The following is a 21,563-nucleotide window of genomic DNA, read 5'->3' as shown; positions in this document are numbered from 1 at the left end:
ACCACATTAAGGCATATGACAGACGGGTTTTATACTGAGTGGGAAAAAGTTTCAAAGTAGAAAGGTTTAAGAGCAAGAGTTCATTACTGGAAAACAACTGTGCTCATCTGTTTGTAATGACAACTCAGCTACATCCCACCCACCACCCTAAAAAAACCTAATACATCACTCTTTTCCCTAGTCCACTGAAAGTGTCACCAATACAGAATATTTCTATTTGGAATAGTTGCAGATATGAGTGAATACTTTGTGTCTTTTAAATCATCACCCATCCTTAGGCTTGAGAATAAGAAATGACTGAAAGGCAAAAAAATAAAAGGAATTCTTTTTAAAAAAAAAAAAAAAAAAAGCAAGGAAAGAATCCTCTGCTAATGAACAGGAAAGCAACTTCACAGGGACCTTCTTTCTAAAAGGTATATGAAAACTGTCAGGTTTTATAAAATTGCCAGCCTCCTTTTGAAGGGAAAAGGAACTGAAGTATCAATTACATGCATAGAAATACTATTGGAAACTAACTAAAAATGGTCAAGACTACAAGAGTAACCTCTTCTCCTGCCATCAACAGAGGAATCCTGAGATAAATAAGATGTATGAAACCAGGACAAAAATATACCATCATCCAGTGAACGGTATTTGCTGACATATGAAAGAAATGTTTTGATGTTAGCTGTGACGTAAAATCACACAAAGCGAATTATCCCTTCTAAACAACACATCTGAGATGGATTCACCTAAGAAATACATTTACCTGCAAGAACATAGCAAAGCTTTTTAAAGTACACATCTAAATGATGTAAGTAATCTGTTAAGATAGAACACCTGAAATTAACAAAACAAAAATTGTGAAGCCAATAATTCTACACCCTGAATTGGTCATTGCAAGAGATCAAGAATCGAAAGTATCAAATCTTAATGTTCCTATAGTTTGATATTTTCACCTGATTCAAACAAGCAAAAAACAAATTTTACATCTAAATTAAATGCTTTACAACTTATTTTCAGAACCTTTCAAAATTATACCCACAAGATTTTTCAAAGGTACTTTTGTCAATGATACAGAGTTAGTATATCACAATATGGTGTCTTATATGGTATGGTATCTTTGAATAAGAAATGCAAGAAGTCCCTACTTTTCATTTCAGCTGCATCCCTTTATAAGTGGCACTGCCCCAGCTTACAGTCCACAGTTTTTCATCATTACAGAGGCAAAAAGATCCGAACAGTAGACTCTATGCTTCATGCAGAATCATTTTAAGACACCCCCCAAGGAATACATCTCAATTAAAAAACAGAGACCATTTAAAATAGTGAGTCCAGGTTTGTAGTGGAAGGGAGTTCATACTGCACGATGGTGGACATAGCAATTGTCTACACCAAGCGTCCATACATTTCGAGCCAAATCCAACCCAACTCTTGTTTTTTTACTTATAAGGTTTATAATTATTAGAACACAGTCACATCCATTCATTTACATACCGTTTGTGTTCACACTACAAGGGCAGAACTGAATCGCTGAGACAGAAACCATACTATGGTCCACAAAATCTAAAATTTTTACTAACTGGCCCTTCACACATCAAAAAGTTTGCCAACCTATCTTCTACACAATGAGATGTGGGAGGCAACACAAGACTTCTTTAAGAACCATCTCCAAGCACAAGTAAAATGAATTACTGAGTTCATGCTGGGGGGAAAAAAACTGAACTGCTGCTAGCCTAGGTGTGGGCTTTGGGGTCATTCGCTGTTAAACACACAAACAAATGCACACCCTCAAAGCTCTGTAATCGCCCCATATCAACTTCAAAGGTGCCAAGGCAAAGCACATGAAGTTACCACTCCCTAATACCAGAGTCCTACCTTTACCGTCATCTGTGTTCATCCACAAAGGCTGCCCTCTAAAATTCATCAAAATCTGATTCACCTGCATAAAAAATGTTGTGCAAAATAGAGGGTAAGGAGAGAGGGCACCCACACAGCATGTATTCCAGATCCTAGAATCACCTTAGCTCTAGCTCCCTGTCTAAATAGCTCTTCCCCAGAAGGGTCTATCATTTGAATTATCACTCTTAAGAAGAGGCTGGGGAAGCTGTGAGGAAGGTGGTAAACTCAAACTAAGGAACACAAAAAAGTGTGGAGATACACATATACTCACTACTCACAATCCTTAGCTTATTAGAGTCAACAGTAAATGCAGGTTTCACCAAAAAAAAAAATATATATATGTGTGTGTGTATATATATATATATATATATATATATATAAACTTCTAAAAAAATCAGTCTCCTAGTGTAAGTGCCAAGTTAGTTTTTGTTTTTTAATAAAAAGATTTATTTTTCCTTTTTCTCTTTTTACTGCCACACTTGGAACATGTGGAACTTCCCAGGCTAGGAACTGAATCAGAGCTGCAACTGCCAGTCTATGCCACAGCCACACCAGATCCAACATAGAGATATCCCCTCCAGTGTATGGGACACAAAGACACACACCAACCATGAGCAAGCGAAACAGCCTTTTTGACCAGCTATTCTCAGCCCCACTTTATCAAGTTAAAGACCAAACTTAGGACAGTAATGAAGGGCAAACTAAAAACATGAATTTGGTGAAACAGATCTGTCCTTTTATGTCTAAGTACCTTAACAGTGAAATCCCATAGATATTTGTTTTGAACTTAATCTCAAGGGACCTATATACCCTACCAGAAGCTTGTTAACTTGAAAAAATAATCATATGCCCTAAAACTGAACCACAAGCCATATTTAAAGGCCATTCTTTCTTTTCAACTTCAACTCCTACTCACTTTTCAAACACTGATGTTAAGGAGTGTCTCATACATTCTCCGTTCTTACTATATCTTTGCTAACTTTAACAGATTCTCCTCCCGCCAAGTAAAAATACTCATTTTTCTGTTCTTTACTCTGCATCAGCACTATCCAGAAATCTTAACATTTTGATAGACTCCCAATTCTGCATTTTCCACATATCTCTCATTATTTTATAGTCTTGAGATTGCATCTGTATCCAACATTAACCCTAAAATTGAATGACCAAAACAAAGTCCACTGCCCCATTTATGAATTACTTTTTATATGAAACCAATGGTGCCATACTCATATATTGGAAGCACCTTTTTCACGCCCCCATCTGCACAGGTCTCCAATGACCGTGGTATAAAAATGCTAGCTCCCTAGGAAAAAAAAATCCTAATCCAAGTTATAATGCCTCTTGGCCTAAAATACGATTTCTCCTCAATGGTCTAAAACTATCCTCTCAGGAACATTGTTCTCAATTGATTGTCTGCGCTGTAAACATGTATCCACACAAACACAAACTGACCCTAAACAACAACCTCCCTTTGTACTTCCATTAAGCTAACTTTCTAATTACCTTGTCCCTCACAGCCTCCAATTCCAAAAGTCTTAGACACCTTATCTCCACCCGCTCTTTTCTTCCTAAAATACACCTTCCCCTGGCCAGACACTCCAGTAAATTCTATAAAGTCCAACATCAAAGAAAAAAGTGTATGAACACATTTACATCCATAAGGTACCAAATAGTATTGGACATATAGTGGTCACAGATAAATGTGGTCTATTCCCCTAAAAGGAGGTATTGTAACTTGGATTAGGATTTTGTTGTTTTAGGGAACTGGCATTTTTATACCATGGTCATTGAAGAGCTGTATAGATGGAAGAGTGAAAAAGAAGGTCTACAATTCTGTGCAATTTGGGTTTCACGGCCTCTGCCACCTGCGAGCAGAAGCATCTCAAAGGCAGGGATCCCCGGAATACTTAGTTGTTTCTTTGCTACCCAAATAGGCAATAAAACATTACCTTGATTTTTAACCAATCTATAGCCAAAGCAATAAAAGTCTTAAAGTTAATAACTTTGATGGAGTATAATCTACACTCAAACTAACTTGCTGGCTTGTCTTTCCTTCCTCCCCCCAAAACACAGCCTATTCGGGACTAGATTTCTCTTCCTCCTGCCTTTGTGAAGCATGGAATACATGACTTCCTCAAGGTCACACAAGAACAGGTCCAGAGACATTTGTTTTTGATTCCTTGTCTAACATTATGCCCACAACTCAATAGTCTAATGTCAGAGTCTACTTAAAATAGATAGAATTTAGGGTTCCTAACAAAAGCAGAACAAGAACAAGGCAAATAAAGAACAACAAAACAGCTGAAGAAGTTCCAGAGGGAATCAAAGGGATGGAAGAAATGATTCTAAGACAGACAAAAAGAGTCAGGAAAGATGCTGGTAGAGAGGAACAATCAAAATCTACAAAACCAGGAGACGATGAACTCTGGTTTGCTCTAGCATTTGTCAAAACTCAAACTCAGGATGTGCCTTGGAACTTTCAAGAGACAGGTCTGGGTTAAATAAATGAACTGTTGCATAATTCTGGGGCTAATAAACTTGCAGAATTCATTAGTTGAAAAGAGAAAAAGTACCAAATGAAAAGTATTAGAGAACGTTTTAAGTAAGTTTACTCAAGATCCTGAATGTGAAAGTTAGCCTAGATAACCCCAGGCTTACATTCATTCCCACAAAGCTTCTCTCAGCAGTGGCTTCAGAGAACGTGAGCTCACGCAGTTCTCAGTAGAGTACTGTCTAGTTCTGTTATATAAAATCCACCCTATGCTTAACCCTTAAGGTCTGTACAAATATATGAAATGGTAAATTACTTTCCTGTCCCTTCATCTGGCACCTTGAGAAAATAACTAAAATACAAATCAAAGATTTTACAGACTTCACTGTTAAAATAAAGGGGAGAAAATCATTCTTCAAAGAATTACACATCAGAAGTTTCTCTTCATCAGGTAGAGAACCATGAGATAACCCAAATAAGCAAAGCTTTAGGTCATTTCACCAAATAAAAAAAGTGTTAGCAATTAGGACATATGCTACTCATAAGAGAAAAAAAAAAAGGCATTTGCAAAAAAAATGTAATAACTTTTACAAACTGGTTAAAGTACTCAATGCTCTCCCCCAAATGAACTGTGATTCCTAAAAACTGAGAATTTCCTCCATAATTGAAATCCCTTACGGTGTCCTTCGATACCCAAGGGCTGCACCCAGGAAATGAGAACCCGAAAAACTCCTGTACTGATAGGCACTGAAACCCAGCCTCTCAGAGGGGGCTGCCCAAAAAGAAAGGAATTTTACTTTCAGGGGTTCACGGAGGTTCCCACGTGGGAAACCAAGTAAGCGTTGCCCGGACACAAAAACTACAGCGCCCGTTCCCACCCGGTGTGCCAGGAAAAGGTAAGGTTACAGAGATGTCCTTTGTGCACACGTAGGCTCCGGCTTCCTCAATTTCCCTTTGCTAATTACTGGCCTGAAAAGTGCAAGCGTCCACTCTGGAGAAAGAACTCCTCAAAGAGAAACCTGAAAGCTTGCGTATGTCTGGTACAGAGAGCTAAAAGGTTACAAAGTCAGGGCTGCCTGATGCCTTCTCCCCGCGGGGAGGACTAAGATACCCTCTCCTGTGTGCACCCCCAACGCTCCCGGAAAGCATCTGCAACTCTCCGGAGGACGCACCAGCATCCTCCCCCTTTTTACCCCCTCCCCCGTCCCCGCCGCCCTTTCCCTTTCCCGGGCCACTCACACTTTAGAGATGAGCCGGGGCGCTGACCAAGTGAGCTGGTTCTCTTCCTCCTCGGGACCGATAGGGCAGTTGAGCAGGCTCCGGCGCCTTACAGAGTAAGAAGCGGGGCTGGGATCGCGAAGCCGGGCAGCCACCCGGGTCTCTCTTCCGCGCCACCGGGGCAGAGGCGGCGGCAGCGGTGGCCCCGTTTACCTCTGTTTTTTCCTCTTCCTGCGTCTCTTCAGGCTGGGTCTTCTGCCCGTCCTGGGCCACTTCTCCCCGGACAGTCACGTTCGGGAGGCTCCCGATTTGGTTTTTAAAAAGTTTACTCTGGGCGGAGACTGCGGCCGGCCCCCCGGGTCCCCCCCGGCCCCGCCGCCCTCGGGGCTGGGGCTGGGGAGGGGGCTCTAAGAACTCCTCCTGGAGTCCTGCCGAGGAGCCGGGGGGCCGGCGACGGGCCGAGGGAGAAGCCCCCCGAGGGGGCGGAGGGGAGGGGGGAGGGAAGGGAAGGACGGCGGCGCCGGTCCTGCTGTCCCCGCCGCCCCGGCCGCCGCTTCACATCGGGGTCCCCGCCCCCCCGGCCGGGGGGTGGCTGCCGAGCTGGGGGGCCCGGCTCATACACTCCGAGGCGGGATGCTACGGCCCCGGGCGGGTGGCCGACGCGGCGGCGAGGTGGGGGACCCGGCCGGCTCCGCTCGGCGCCGCCCCCGCTCCCGGCTCCCGCATGTGTCGCTGCGGCTGGGACCCCCTCCCTCCACCTTGGGGGTCCTCGCCCCGCGCCCCAGGACGAGACAGAAGCTCCGGCCCCTCCTCAGCGTCCTCTCACCACGGAGCGGCTGGCTAGTCCCGGCCAGAGGCAGCCGCCTCCCTGCCCCCCAGCCACCGGCTCCGGCTTGGGCTCGGGCTCCGGCGTGTGCAGCCGCTGCTGCCGGCCGGAAAGGTGAGGGGGGGAGAAGAGGGGTGGCGGCGGCTCCCGATGGCCCCGGCTAGGGCGGAGGTCTCGGCGGTGGCCAGGGCACGGAGGCCGGGTCCCTCGGAGGCTCTCTCGCGCTCACGATCACGGCAGCGGCGGCTGTAGCGCCCGGGGCTCAGCTCGCTGTCTCGCTCGCTCAGTGCGGGGCTCTCGCCTCACTCCAGAGAGAGGGGCGGGAGGAGAGCGGCGCGGAGCAATGACGTAAGTCACCTAGCAACCGCTCCCTCCCCCCCTCCCCTTCGCTTTCCGCTCGCAGCCGTCCTCCGCGGGCCTCTTTCCTCCTTTCCAACAACCCCGCCCCGGGTGCCACGGACGCGCGCTGATGACGCGCCAAGGGAAGAGGAAGTCGGGCTCCAAGAGCGGGTGGGTGCACCTCGGGCCGCGGGACTCGCCGCTGTTGCTGCCGCCGCCTCTACAGCCGCGTCAGAACTGAGAAGAGGAAGGGGAGGAGCCGAGTGGAGCCTAAGCTGCCGCCGGATCCTACCCCTGACCCGAGGGCGGCGGGGAGAGTGTGCTCTGTAGCGGTTTCCTTCCGAGCAGGTGGTGACTGCTCCTTGGAGAGCAAGGAGGAGGCCTGGGCCGCCCGGCTGCGGTCGGGCGCGCACCACCCGAAGGTGAGGCATTTGGCCCCCAGACGGTCCTTCGGAGAGCCCAGCTGAGCGAGAAGTTATCTTACAGCTCTGCCCGCTGCACCTGCTGGAGGGAGCGAGCGCCCCACCCTTTCCGCGGTGTGGAGCGAGACTCAGCGCCAGATAACGCGTGGTCGGGCCGAGCAAATGTTTGATGAATGAAAGAATGCCTCACTCGTGGAGTGCAGAGGAGTCCGACGGAAGTGCAAGCGCCTTGCCGACTGCGTAGCGTTGTCAAGATGAGCGTTGTCAGGCGTCCCTCTTCCCTCAGTCCCCCCGCCTCCGGAGGAAGTGGGGGTGCGGCTTGAGTGAGGAGTCACAGGCTGAGTCTAGCGAAACAGGAGGCGAATTGCCGGGACGAGGGAGGGGAGCCATCCTCCCGGAACTGTGGAAGGGTTTTTTTACTTTTTCAAGAGGGCGAATTTAGTAGCGACTCCCTTTTAGGACTCAGTCTTGCTTGTGGCTTGGTGCCTGGGAGAGCTGGTGTTGGCTGTTAATCACTGTCCATTACCGTCGTCAAGAAACGTTGGCCTGTGTGTCAGATAAACATGATTACTCTTTATGCAGCTTTTCCTAGAAATGTTATCCTGGAAAGTAAATTCACGTAAAAACTCATCAGGTTGAACGTAGTTCTCTAGGCAAAGAAATTTTAAAATAAAAGGACCAGATCCTCAGAAATCTGTCTTGAACCTGGCCTGGTGCATAGTGTGAGAATGAGATAAAAGCAGTAAGGATGAAAGGAAGCAGATTCCACAGTACTGTCTCTGGACCCTGGACACCGTACCTCCTCTGGAAGCGTCAGTGGTGGGTATTAAAAGTCTTTCCACCTCAAGGGCTGAGGAGCAAGAGACAGACCTTGGGAGCTCCGGGTTTCTGCCACTATTGCCACCAGCATATTCAAGTAGTAGGCCAGGGAAACTTTTAATAGGGCGATTCCAAGGGCTCATATTTTATTAAAGTGCTGTTTAGAAAGTGATGGGGTGGGGGATGGATGTTGCGGACGCAAGAAGAGGCTCACACAAAATAGCAACTGCCCAGCTACCCTTCATCCAAAGTTCTCAGGGTCAAGGTAACTATCCCACTTAGGCCACCCTGAATTTGACTCTTTTCAAGACCAGTCCCTGCCATGTCCTCCTTACAAATAAGACTCACAGGAAATTAGACCAGTAAGTGATGCCTCCCCCACGCTCCCCTCCTCCCCCATGACTACAAAGTAAATCTTTCAGAGGTTTGCTTCTCTTCCTAATACTTTAATGGACATGAAGGAGTAAAATAGATTGAGAGAATTTTGTAAAACAGCCCCTCAGATTTTAAGTTTGGAAGGATTTGGATAAAAAGAGTGCAAACATCAGACCTCTGCAATCCAGCCTCCAGAAAAGTGTGTGAGCTGGTGGGACTTTTCAGCAGCCTGCTCCATTTTCATTGTCGTTGGCTCCACCTAGAACCCTAATGCTGAGAGGCAGAATGGCACTGGGGAGAGCCCTTAGCCACCTCCTGATGAAGTTAGAGCTGCACTAGCTTACTAGGCAAAATCCACCCCTGTCACCACCCAGTATGGTAACTGGAGGAAACAGCTGGAACTGGTGACCTCAGAGAAGGACGTGCAGACATTTCCAATGTGGTCAGCATCGCTTTAGTTCTTTTATTTCTTATTAATCCAGAGGAAAAAAACAGCTAGTTCATGTGAAATTCAAAAAAAATCTCAAGTTTTAGGTAACAGAGTTCTTTCCCTGGTTCATCAGTTTGTTTATGATAAAGATCTGCTTCCTATGTGAAAATAAAACAAAGGGGTATTTGTGCAGGGTTCTCATACCCTTGAAGGTGAGCTCTTAAGCCATTTCATCAGTTTTATTATCCCACCTCAGTAGTTTTTATGGTCAAAGATTTTATAAGGAGTTCCCATCGTGGCGCAGTGGTTAATGAATCTGACTAGGAACCATGAGGTTGTGGGTTTGATCCCTGCCCTTGCTCAGTGGGTTAACGATCTGGCATTGCTGTGAGCTGTGGTGGAGGTTGCAGACGTGGCTCGGATCCAGCGTTGCTGTGGCTCTGGCGTAGGTCGGTGGCTGCAGCTCCAATTCGACCCCTATCCTGGGAATCTACATATGCTGCAGGAGCAGCCCAAAGAAATAGCAAAAAGACAAAAAAAAAAAAAAAAAAAAAAAAAAGATTTTATAAGCTAAAGTTTCTAGCAAAACTCCTTTCTAGAAATTCTAGCTACAGTATTCAATTACTTTTAGCATTTTTATTGTGAAATATACATTCAAATGCATAAAGCAGTTATTCAGTATAATGAGTAGTTATAAAAGAAACCTCCATGTGACCAACCAGGTCAAGAAATGGGACATTGCCAGCACCCAAAAGTCCCCCGGTGACCTTCCTAAACACAATTCAGTGCCTCCCTTCTACAGGGCACCATTATTCTAACTTTTGTGACCACCATTGCCTTGCTTTTCTCTATTGTTTGACCACAAACAGGCATCCCCAAACAATATATGCCCTTTCTTCTGGAACAACATATGTAGCCTGTTGTGCGTACTGCTTTTGCTCAACATCATTTTTAATCCATATGTTGTTCAGGTTGTTCCTATAACTCTAATTTGTTCATTTTATTTGCTGCATATGACAGTGTTTCATTGTAGCAATATGTTGTAATTTATTTGGCCATTGTGTTGTTGATTTTTATCTGAGTTGTTTCCAGTTTGGAACTGTTACAAATGCTGCTGTAAATATTCTTCCTATATGTATTCCATCACATCTCTATGAGTTTCTGTGTGATATATACCCAGGAAATGGTTATGTGTATTATCAATTGGCATGAATAATGCCCGGCTGTTTTCTAAAGTGTTAACACTCACACTCAACCATGTATGAGCCTCATTGCTCCACACCCTCGACCACATTTGGCACAGTCAGTATTTTCAGCTTTGCCAGCCTTGGTGGGTGTGTAGTAGGATGTCATTGTGGTTTTCCTGATTACTGGTGCTCTTAAGTCTTTTTCATATGTCACCCAGCCATTTGGATTTCTCCTCTTGTGAAGTGTGTTATTGTTTTCCTGCCTCATCTCTGAGATGCCCTATTTTCCAATATCCTTTTATAGTCCACATTTGAATAATGTATTTCAGGTAAGATAATGCTAGCAAATGAATTATACTTGGGACAGATTCTTTCCAAAATAAGCATAATTATGGTTTACCTAGTTATCTCTTATGAAGTTTGAGGATAGACTTCTTAAAAGTAGGACTATAAGACCATATTTTTACACATTCTAAAATAATGCTGTGCTTTCAGCTAGTACATTGTTGCTAGGCTCCCTCGAGTTGGTTTGGGATTTGTTATGACTTAGTTTCCCTCAGGCATGTGAAGTCTGTATTAATTCTCTTGAATCTGTGTAACTAAACGGTTGTTCATGGCTTTATATTTTATAGACAATTGTGTAACAAATTGTTTTATCAGCACTTTGCACTTTATTTCCAAGGTACATTCATTTTTTAAAACTCACAGTGGCCTTTTCTTTCCTCCTCAAGTTCCTGTTAAAATACATCATTTTGGTTTTTTTTTTGTTTGTTTTAGAGTCACACCTATGGCATATGTAAGTTCCCAGGCTAGGGGTTGAATCAGAGCTGAAGCCACCGGCCTACACCCCAGCCACGGCAACGCAGGATCCAAGCCAAGTCTACGACCTACACCACAGCTCTCGGCAACAGTGGATCCTTAACCCACTGAGCAAGGCCAGGGATCAAACCCACATTCTCATAGATACTAGTCAGGTTCTTAACCCGCTGAGCCACAACAGGAAACTCCTATTTTGTTTGTTTTTCAACACCACTCATTAATATCAAATACGTACCATCCATGTTTCTACCTGGCAAATTTTCCAGACATATTCTATTTGACTGTTTTTATCATTTTCTTATCTGTCAGTTTTTTGTTTAGAGTCAGTGATATTTTAAGACTGGAGGAAGATGAGACCCAGAGAAATTAAATGACTTACCCAGGGTCAGAAGAGCAAGTGAAAAGGAAGCCTGGACGCAGCCCCAAGTCTTCAAATAGAGCACGCTTGCTTCATAGCACACTGACCCTCAGTCTTCTGGAGAAGTGAGGTAAACCAATTCCCCTGCTCTATAAAGTGTTGTTCAGTTGTACACGGCAGACCTCATATTCTGCCATTGGGTAGGGTTACTTTATTTTAAGCCTAATAGCTTTAGGATCAGATTAAGATTGATATAAATAAAAATAAAAGAATAAAAATTTCAAAGATTAATATAAATACTAGTGCTAAAAAGGTGTTACATGAAAACTTGCTGTTAAAAAATAAGGTTTCCCTACTCTCCCCTACATCCGTTACAGCCAATCTGTCACCAGGCCCCATTGCCTCTTCAGAGAATTACCATACTTTCTCAATATCTGGGGGGAAAAAAAAAAGTTACACAAAGGAAAGCAGTGGTTGGTACTGTCATATGATGTAGGAAAGGCCCTTGGATTTGGTGATCACCTCCCTAATAATTTCAGAATGCTGTAAAAATATTGGAGAATATCAAAAATGACATTTTTAAATACAAAGAACAAATAAATCTAGAAAACTTGTCAATTGTTTAATGAGCTTGTCCCTGTGTGGCCTTGATTATATCTGGGTTTGCAAAATATTGATTTTAAAAACTAGATGGCTCCTAGTTTTATTGGAAAATAAATTAATAAAATAACTTTGAATCACTTGTAATATGTGATAATTTAACTTTAAAATTTCAGAAGAATCTTTAGTTTCATCATTAATAGTCATTAATAAGTATTTTTATCTAATTAAAATATATTATTTTTAAAATAAAATATTGAGTGAAAACAGCCTTAAGAAAAATATAACTTCATAAAAATATTAAGGTAGGCTTGGATGAAACTTAGCTCTGAAAAACAAAAGTTTCTAAATGTTTTGGCTTAAACTTCAGAGTTGAGTTATTGAATTAACAGGGAATTCCCAAAGGTACTAGATACACAAATGTTATTTGTATATATTTTTTTTGTCTTCCAAAAAGCAGTGATGTATAGGACACATAAGAAGAGTTACAATATCTACCATAAGCATAGAATTTTCACATTTACTTCACCATTCGATGAACAGAAATTTACTTATCACTCACCATTTCCTAGCACTCACCTGGACCTGTAATGATGAACATAGTGGTGTCCCTGGCTTCATAGAGCTCGAAGGGTAAGGACCAGTATATCCCAGGCTTGATTCCTGACCCCAGCCAGTGCCACCTAAAACTATTCAATCTGGAGTTCCTGTCGTGGCTCAGCGGAAACGAATCTGACTAGCATGCATGAGGACGCAGGTTCGATCCCTGGCCTTGCTCAATGGGTTAAGGATCCAGTGCTACTGTGAGCTATGGTGTGGGTCGCAGACGGGCCTCAGATCCTGTGTGGCTGTGGCTGTGGCCAGCAGCTGTAGCTCCGATTCAACCCCTAGCCTGGGACCCTCCACATGCTGCGAATGCAGCCCTAAAAAAAAAAAAAAACAAGGAGTTCCCATTGTGGTGCAGTGGTTAACAAATCCGACTAGGAACCACGAGGTTGCAGGTTCAATCCCTGCCCTTGCTCAGTGGATTAAGGATCCGGCGTTGCTGTGAGCTGTGGTGTAGGTTGCAGACACTGCTGGGATCTGGCGCTGCTGTGGCTCTGGCGTAGGCCAGTGGCTATAGCTCCAATTCGACCCCTAGACTGGGAACCTCCATGTGCCATGGGAGCGGCCCCAGAAAAGCCAAAAAAAAAAAGCCAAAAAATATATATATATTCGAATCTATATCATCTGATCATAGATTCTGTGGATCACTCGGTTCCCGCTTTGTTGTCTTGTTGGCAATAAATGATCACATTCCAAAAATCCTATTGTCATTTTTCATTTTGACAATTTTTTTAAATACAGAAACATTGAAAGGGTTGTTTAATGTGTTTTCATACACCTTCCACCTAGATTCAGCAGTCGTCATTAACATTTTGCTATGTTTGCGATATGTACCCTTTCTGAACCATTTGCCCCTAAATTGCAGGCATCTTGATGTTTCATCCATTTTCTCAGCTATTGCTTAAGAAAAAGGATGTACCCAGTCCTAGCCTTTCATCAGACGTAAAAATTAATAAAAATCTCTATGTTTAGTTCACATTTAAATTTCCCTAATCATCACCACAAAATTTTTTTCCAGCTTTGGTGGGAGGTAATTGACAAATAACGTTTAAGGTATACAACATGGTGATTGGATGTGTCTGTGCACATGGTTCTTTGGGTGGATAAGAAAGACAACATTTAAGATTTACTCTCTTAGCAAATGTAATGCATAAAATACCAACAATATTCTTGATAGATTGTGTCTTCCCCCAAACCTAGATCCAATCAAGGCTCACACTTCCATTGTAAATATTTTTAGGGAGACTGAAAATTGGACTCTTCAGTACTCTTCAAAAGTAATTGCTTTACATTGTACCATTTCTTTTTTTAAATGTTATATTTTAAGTCTACTCAGAGCATTTTATATATATATATAGGCTTTTGTCCGCTTAGGGCCACACCCGCAGCATGTGGAGGTTCCCAGGCTAGGGGTCAAATCGGAGCTGTTGCTGCCGGCCTATGCCACAGCCACAGCAACGTGGGGTGGGGTCTGAGCCTTGTCTGCTACCTACACCACAGCTCACAGATCCTTAACCCACTAAGCAAGACCAGGGAGCGAACCCGCAACCTCATGGTTCCTAGTCGGATTCATTTCCACAATGGGAACTCCAGAGCACTATATATTTTTGATAAAGGATGATCACCCTTTCTTCAGGACCTTTTTCACTCACGTTTGACTCAGCACAGGTTTGGTAGTTGGAGGAACCACTCACTGAAGTACTGAACATTCCACTACTTTCTAAAAGTAACTCATACATTTTCTTTAATGCTGCTTCCTATTGGCCACACAGTGTGTTCCCTGGAAGACCCAGATTTTTCTCCCAGCACAAACCTTTATTACCTCTTTCTTCTTGAATTTGTCCTAATTTTCTAGGACCCCCTTCAAGAGCATCAAACTCACAGTTCTTACCTTCTCTTACTCTCTACCTATCTCTCAGGCTACTATAACCTCCGCTCACCCCGACCAGAATCTGCACCTGATCTTCTTTGCCAAAACTCTTTCAATAGGAGTTTTTTGCATCAGAACCCACTACCACTGCAGCCTGCCATCACTAGTCTGTACTTAGTTGATTCCCGAGAAGGGAAAAGATACACTTGTCAAGAACCTAAAGTGTGCAGTTATTTCATTTAATCTTCACAAAACCTTGCAAAATAGATACAAGATGCCCATGTTCCTTGTTCCTCCTCTGGCCAGAAAGGAAGACTATTTTCTAGCCTCCGTTGCAGTTCAACTGAATCCATGTGATTAATCTGACCAGCAGAATGTGGGCAAAAGAAATGTGTGTCATGCTCAGGCTTGATCCCTGAAGTTTCCCATGAGATAATCAGCTCCTCCATCTACAATGCTTAGAAGCAAAGGATGTTTACATACTGGGTCGCTTGCTAGAAGAAGTCTAGATTCCCTAGCTGCTGTCTGGAGAAGTGCTGTCTGACCTAAATCAAACAGTGAAAAACATATATAAAGTTATGTTAGGTTGCTGAGTTTAATATAGAAACAAAGAATAGCCAGTCATTATGTTAGTATCCTCATCTAGTGAGGTTGAGTTGTATAAGCTTTTGTGACCTGACATGCGAATGCAGCCCCCTTTTGTTATATTTATAGAAATGAGTTCTGAGTTCCAATCCAAGCTATGAAAGGACTTTTAGGGAAAAGAAAACAAAAACTCTAGGGATTGACTCTTCTGTGAAAAACCACATATTAGAACATCAGCACCCTCCAGATAATTTGTTCAAGGCTTCCTTTTCAACAAATAAGTTTCCATTTCAAGGATGATGATAGCCTTAGTTTCTCCAGCCTTTCATTCCAGGATTGATGTTTCTTTGAATAACCAAATAAAATGTTATGACTACCATCTTACATGCTATGAAAAGTTCAGAGCTAGCTCTCTCCACTGTGCCGATATCTGAGAATTATTTCAGTGCCTTGCCTGACACTAGACACTATTTCATTTCATCAACATAAGACTGTTTTATGTAGCAGGCTTTTTGGGTTGAGAGTTAACAAATGGTTATCATAGTATAAGAACCAGCTCATAGTACAGGAAATAATTTCAAGATCAATGTTAGAAATAACTTTTCCTAAAACTGTTGGTCAATTAGAACATTAGGGAATTTCTTACCATGTCTTTCCTGAGGTCTCTTCTGGTCACCATGGACTTGCCACTCTAACCCCAACACCCTCTTCACATCTCTCCAGAGCAGTCTCCTCAAATACAAGATTCCTTTTAGGAGTTCCCAGGTGGCGCAGCAGCCTAAGTATCTAGAATCACTGCGGCAGCTCAGGTTGCTGCTGTGGCGCAAGTTCAATCCCTGGTACGGTAACTTCTGCATGCCACAGGCACGGCCAAAAAGAAGGAAAAATTCCTTTTACTTTATTGAACAAGCAGTTCAACGATCTTGAGTCTTCACTTTGTGTGTGTGTATGTGTCTTTTTGTCTTTTTTAGGGCCGCACCTGTGGCATATGGAGAGTCCCAGGCCAGGGATCTAATCGGAGCTGCAGCTGCTGGCCTACACCACAGGCACAGCAATGCTGGATCCTTAACCCACTGAGCAAGGCCAGGGATCGAACCCACAACCTCATGGATCCTAGTCAGATTCGTTAACCACTGTGCCACAACGGGAACTCCGAGTCTTCAACTTCTATTTAAAAAAAAATAAATAAAAGCCATCAAACTTGTTTTTAATAATGTATAGAGATGCAAATTACAGAAAACCCAACTGGCATAAACATGTAGAGGGTTTAATGTTTCTCTTAATAAAAAGCCACTGGTAGGGGAGTCCAGGCTTAGCACAGCAGCTCATTGATGCCATCAACTACCCAGGCTGTTTTTCTTTCATTGTCATCCTCGTTTCCATCCATGTGTTGACTTTTATCAGCAGCCCTGCTGCCTAATGAGTCACAGAAAGGCCACTGTTCCTCAGGAGCCACATCCGAACTGCAGACTAGAAAGGAGGCGGAAGGGTAGTACCTGTATGAGGAAAAGCTGGTTCTTCCCCCAGCATTTCCAGATACTTCTCCTTAGGTCTCGTTGATAGAGTGGTGCCTTTAGCCATCTAAAGAAGGCTAAATAGTATTCTAGCTGGGCATCATTGCTCAAAGTGAGGTTGGAGGTCTGTAAATAAGAAGGCAGGAAAAGCAGGCCAGGAGTAGGACGTGACACACTTGGATACACCTTTTCTTAGTCTGCTCTGAGTACTATAACAAATTCCCATAGACCAGGTGGCTTCTAAGCAACAGAAATTTATTCCCCATAGTTCCAGAGGCTGGAAGTCTAGATCAGGGTGCCAAAAAGTTCGCTAAGTGCCTTCTTCCAGGTAACAGACTGATGACCTCTCATTGGTCCTCATGTGAGAGAGACCAAAGGGCAGCAACTTCTCTCCTAACTTTTCTTAAAAGGGCACTGATCCCATTCATGAGGGCTCCACCTTCACAGCTTCCTCTAATCCTAGTCACCTCCCAAAGGCCTTGCTACCTCTTAGAACCATCACCAGGGGGAAGGAAGAGGGAGGCAGCGGGGCAGAATAGGAAATCAGCCCGTAACACCCTTAAAGATGTTTTTCTTAAAAAGACCACCTACCCCAGAGATGAAATGCCAAACCCCAGAAATAGCTACCATGGTTTTTGTTTTAAATAGCAGTTTTCCCAATGTTTGGCATACAAATTATCGGTAATATGTAGAATTTCCTTTCTTGGCTTCTTGTGATTTAAAAATTCTAGTAAAATAAATTCAGGAGCCTTGTAAATAAGTGAATTTGTGATCATCCAGATGGCTGGCTTTTAATCTCTCACATCATCATTGTAAAACACAACTTATTAGTGGCATTTTCATTTCGAGCTCTTTTTTTTTAGACCCATGTGTAAGAATTATTAAATACTCATTTCCCTTTTAAAACCAAAAATAAGCATTGTTTTTATTTAGTTTAAAACAACCTGAAACTTAACAGAAAATTGCAAATACAGTATAAAGAACATTTTTATCTTGAACTCCCATTTGGGAGAAAGTTGCCAACCTGATACCCCATCGTCCCCAAATACTTACTGGGGTGCTGACTGTCATTCTCCCACATAGTCCCAATACAGCCACCTAGATCAGGAAGTAAACATGAATCATTCATACTATCCAATCCTGAGACCTTCATTAAATGTCATCAGTCATCCCAGTAATATCTTTTATAGCCAAAAAAAAAAAGGATACACCTCTGAATGTTTATTTCCTTTAATTGCCACATCTCTTGGTGTCCTTTAGTTGAAAATGTTTCCTCAGTCTGTCTTTGACTTTCTTTGATACGTTTGAAGATTCAGCTATTTATTTTGTGGAACATCCTTCTATTGAGTGTGCTTGTCTTTGGTAAAAGTTTCAACAAAGTGATGCGGTACTCAGGTGACAGTTTTGGTGTCCTCTTATTAATGATGCTCACTTCATTCGTTTGATTAAAGTGGTGTCTGCCAGGCTTCTGCACAATGAAGTAACTCTAAAATGAAGTTATTATTTTTTCTATTTGAAATGAACAAGTATTAACTTATGAAGAAATCTACATAAATCTAAATAAGAATCTGAAGGTCCCGTCACGGCTCAGTGATTAACGAATCCAACTAGGAACCATGAGGTTGTGGGTTCGATCCCTGGCCTTGCTCAGTGGGTTAAGGATCCGGCGTTGCCGTGAGCTGTGGTGTAGGTTGCAGACGTGGCTTGGATCCTGAGTTGCTGTGGCTCTGGCATAGGCCACTGGCTACAGCTCCGATTGGACCCTTAGCCTGGGAACCTCCATATGCCGCAGGAGCAGCCCAAGAAATGGCAAAAGGACAAAAAAATAAAATAAAATAAATAAATAAGTAAGAATCTTATCCTTTAGATCTAAATAAATATCCTATTCCTCATCAAGCCTTCATTTTACTTTTTTGATCATATCATTATGGGCTCATGATTTGTTTTTGGTTTTTTTGGCTGTGCCTGCAGAGTATAAAAGTTCTGAGGCCAGGGATTGAACCCACACCAAGCAGTGACAACGCCAAGCCACCAGGGAACTCCATGCTCATGGTTTTCTATTTTGTTCAATGGGTAATAATTTGTTACTGTTATTATTTATTTTGGTGTTTACATTGTCCCTTTTTTGGCTCCTTCAGATTGGCTCCTGTGTCATTTTGTCCCATCCTTCTGTATTTTCTTTTTTTCTAGCACAACAGAATGTTCTCGCCTCTTGTTGTTGTCGTCGTTCCCCTCCCCCAGTGTTGCAAGTCCGCTATTCCTTGGCCATTTCTCCAAGGAATAGCGTTACCAAATAAAATAATGTGTTCAATTTAATCAGTTAAATTTGAATTTCAGATAAATAAAGAGTAACTAGTGTAGGTATGTCCATGCAGTAGTTTATTGTTTGCTGAATATTTGCTATATTTTTATATGCTAAATCTGGCACCCTACCAAGGACCCTGGTTCCCTTACATGCCAAATGGTATTTCAAATCCACAATCTGGGTAGGACTACTGGCTGCAACTTGAGTTCACAGCTTTTAGGCTCTCTAGATGGACAGAGTTGGGGAACACACACACACATACACATACACACAAACTTATCTCTCTCTATATATAGATATATCAATATTGATGCCATATAGCTGTCTATACATTGCAATCCACAAGTTCACTCTAATAACGTCTGATTGCAATCCTGAAGGTATATTCCAGTTTTCTCTCTTTCTATGTTTCTGACTTCATTCTCTGAGGGTGAGAATTCTGGCTCTGAGTACCCGTAATATATTTACTTATCTGAGTCACATCACTATCCCTGCTGCCTCCCCAGTGAGAATGTCCTGCTTGTGCTCAGACCCTGTGCCAGAACATCCCACAGGTGCAGGGCCTCTCGCCCACCTCACCTCAGGTCACCCCCACAGTGTGGGTGACCTCTTTACCTTGCTTGGGACCTGCCCCCCCCCCCCCGCGCAGATCCTCAACTCCCCCTGCACCCACTCACTGGGCCATCCTCCGTGTGACTCCTCACCTGCCCTTTGCCCCCTGTGCACACCCTCTCACCTTGTTCTAAGAACAGATGTCTTGAGATGTGATACTTAAGAAGTAGTTTATTACTTTTCTTATTCATAGTACTCATAACACAAGGTTTTCAAAGTCAGAGTCTTTGGCAGAGGCAACTGGGAAAAATAGGAATATTTTTATTCATTTGCCTTAAGCTGATGCTAACCATTACTTATTGACTAATAATAAAAACCCATGAAGAGTCAAAATTAGAAATGTAGACTGCTATTTAAAAACCTGTGTCTGTCTCTACTTCCTCTTAAAAACCCCTAAAGTAGCAGTAAAGGGATAAAAAGATACAAAAAGTTCAAAGAGAAGAGGAAATGAAATGACAGCAGAGAGATGTCAGGAAGTTCTAGAAGATAGAGAGATAGAGAAGGAATAACCAACTTAGAGAACATGAAGCTAAAACCTAAGTTCCTACAGCAGAGCGCCCAGCAATAACTAGTCAATCCCTGATGTAAGACCCTAGAAAATGTCAAAAATTAAAGTCACTAGTTGCTTCTGAAGGCATGGGCATAGGGTAAAATGGAAAACAAGCTTTTTGTTAAATCCAAATGGGCAGCCAAGAATCACCAGACATTTGGGGAAAGTTTAACATGAAAGCAAAAAAGAAAATTAACCTGGAGAAAACTGAGAAATACAAAAGAAAAAGATAGCAAAGATTGTGATAAAAGTTTAAGATGAAAGATGTGGATAGTGGTGGGTGGTGGGTGTGTGTGTAGATAATTAAGACTCATCATTAATAATAGGAGCTTCATAGATGATGTCTTGGTTTGAAAAATCATGACCTATCTGTATCAGCATGTCATTTAGACACACACACCAAGGGGAGAAACACCCAAAGAGTTGCAGGTGGTTGCCTCTGAGGAAGCCACATTAGATGAGGGAAAGGCAGGTGGATCTTGTTATTTTTCAGAAGCCCATATATAACTTTGATTAAAAAATAAGATTTTGATTTAAAATTTGTTTGTATAGTTTGAAACATGTTTAATGTCAGAATCTGACACCTAGATTTAATTCAGTGAGCAATTCTGCCCTTTTACTGCTTACCTAAGTCTGAACAGGCCTTAACCCTTGAAGCTCGGTTTATGCACTTATGACTTGGGGACAGTCATGTGCCCTACTCTATCAGTCTGCTAGGGCAACCCTGACAAGGTATCGCAGACCAAGCGGCTTAAACAGCAAAATTTACTTCTTACAGTTCTGGAGGCTGGAAAGTCCGAGACCAGGTTTGGTTTCTCTTGGAGCCTCTCTCCTTGGCCTGCTCCCTGTGTCCTCACACGGACTTTTCTCTGTGGGGTTCATCCCTAAGACCTCTTAGGCTTCTTCTCAGGACAAGAGTCATCTTGGATTAGGGCCCTGCCCTAATCTCCTCTTTAAAACCCTAATGTCCAAATACAGTTACATTCTGAAAGTACTAGAGATTGGAGTTCCAACATACGAATTCTGAGGACACAATTCAGCCCATTATAGCTACATTCATCCACTTGCTAAGATTTATCGGGGCTGTGCTAGGCCACTGGGGGTTGAAAAAGAGGGTCAAATGAGATCATGGTATTTTGAAACAAATTTAAAACTACTTTTTAAAATAAGATATAGCCCACCAAAGACAATGCTTTCCTTACAGGAAATAATTACACTGAAGTCAAATTCAAATGAGGGACATAGAAAATTCCTAAAAAGGGAAGACCTGGGAAGCATGGACAAATAAAGTGAATAGTAACTATTATTTCTTAAGCATATATCCCAGCTGTATGTAAATTACCTCACTTAATCCTTATACCACCCTGCTGGAGAGTTATTATCAAAATCACCTTGCTGGTGGAGTTCCCGTCATGGTGCAGTGGAAACAAATCCCACTAGGAACCATGAGGTTGCGGGTTCGATCCTTGGCCTTGCTCAGTGGATTAAGGACCCGGTATTGCTGTGACCTGTGGTGTAGGTCGCAGACGCAGCTTGGATCTGGGGTTGCTGTAGCTGTGGCGTAGGCCGTCGGCTACAGCTCCGATTAGACCCCTAGCCTGGGAACCTCCATATGCTGCGGGAAGCAGCCCTAGAAAAGACAAAAAACAAAACAAAATCACCTTGCTGGTGACAAACCCATCACTCAGACTCAGTAACTTCCCTAAAGTTGGACAAGCCAAAGAGTGGCTTGGATTTGGATCTACCTGATGCCAAA

General features: G+C 43.0%; 1 protein-coding gene and 1 long non-coding RNA gene across 6 annotated transcripts in view; one reads left to right on the top strand and one right to left on the bottom strand.

Moving 5' to 3' along the window:
• Positions 1-6,745, bottom strand: part of FBXW7 (F-box and WD repeat domain containing 7) — a 217,359-nt gene extending 210,614 nt beyond the window's left edge. For 2 of the 5 annotated variants that reach the window (XM_021101503.2, XM_084972653.1), the window contains exons 1-2: positions 6,046-6,745; positions 5,612-5,931 (exon numbers count right to left, since the gene is read on the bottom strand). The gene's annotated coding sequence lies outside the window, so the exon portion shown is untranslated. Of the gene's footprint in view, positions 1-5,611 lie in introns of all 5 variants that reach the window. The other 3 variants (XM_084972655.1, XM_021101502.2, XM_021101501.2) reach the window with 2 other exon arrangements.
• A 4,420-nt stretch (positions 6,746-11,165) lies between these two features.
• LOC146400905 (uncharacterized) lies at positions 11,166-18,702 on the top strand. Its single transcript, XR_014812801.1, has 2 exons — positions 11,166-11,295; positions 18,531-18,702. It is a non-coding gene; the product is annotated as an uncharacterized LOC146400905 (long non-coding RNA).
• The last annotated feature ends 2,861 nt before the right edge of the window (positions 18,703-21,563 follow it).

This window comes from Sus scrofa, chromosome 8 (assembly GCF_054392235.1).
Source record: "Sus scrofa isolate SSC_HxYL_T2T_F1_AM1 chromosome 8, Sscrofa_HxYL_maternal_Yorkshire_Landrace_v2.0, whole genome shotgun sequence".
In the NCBI taxonomy this organism is placed as follows: Eukaryota; Metazoa; Chordata; class Mammalia; order Artiodactyla; family Suidae; genus Sus; species Sus scrofa.
The sequence above is the reverse complement of the archived record's forward strand: the minus strand, read 5'-3'. Positions and strand labels throughout refer to the sequence as shown.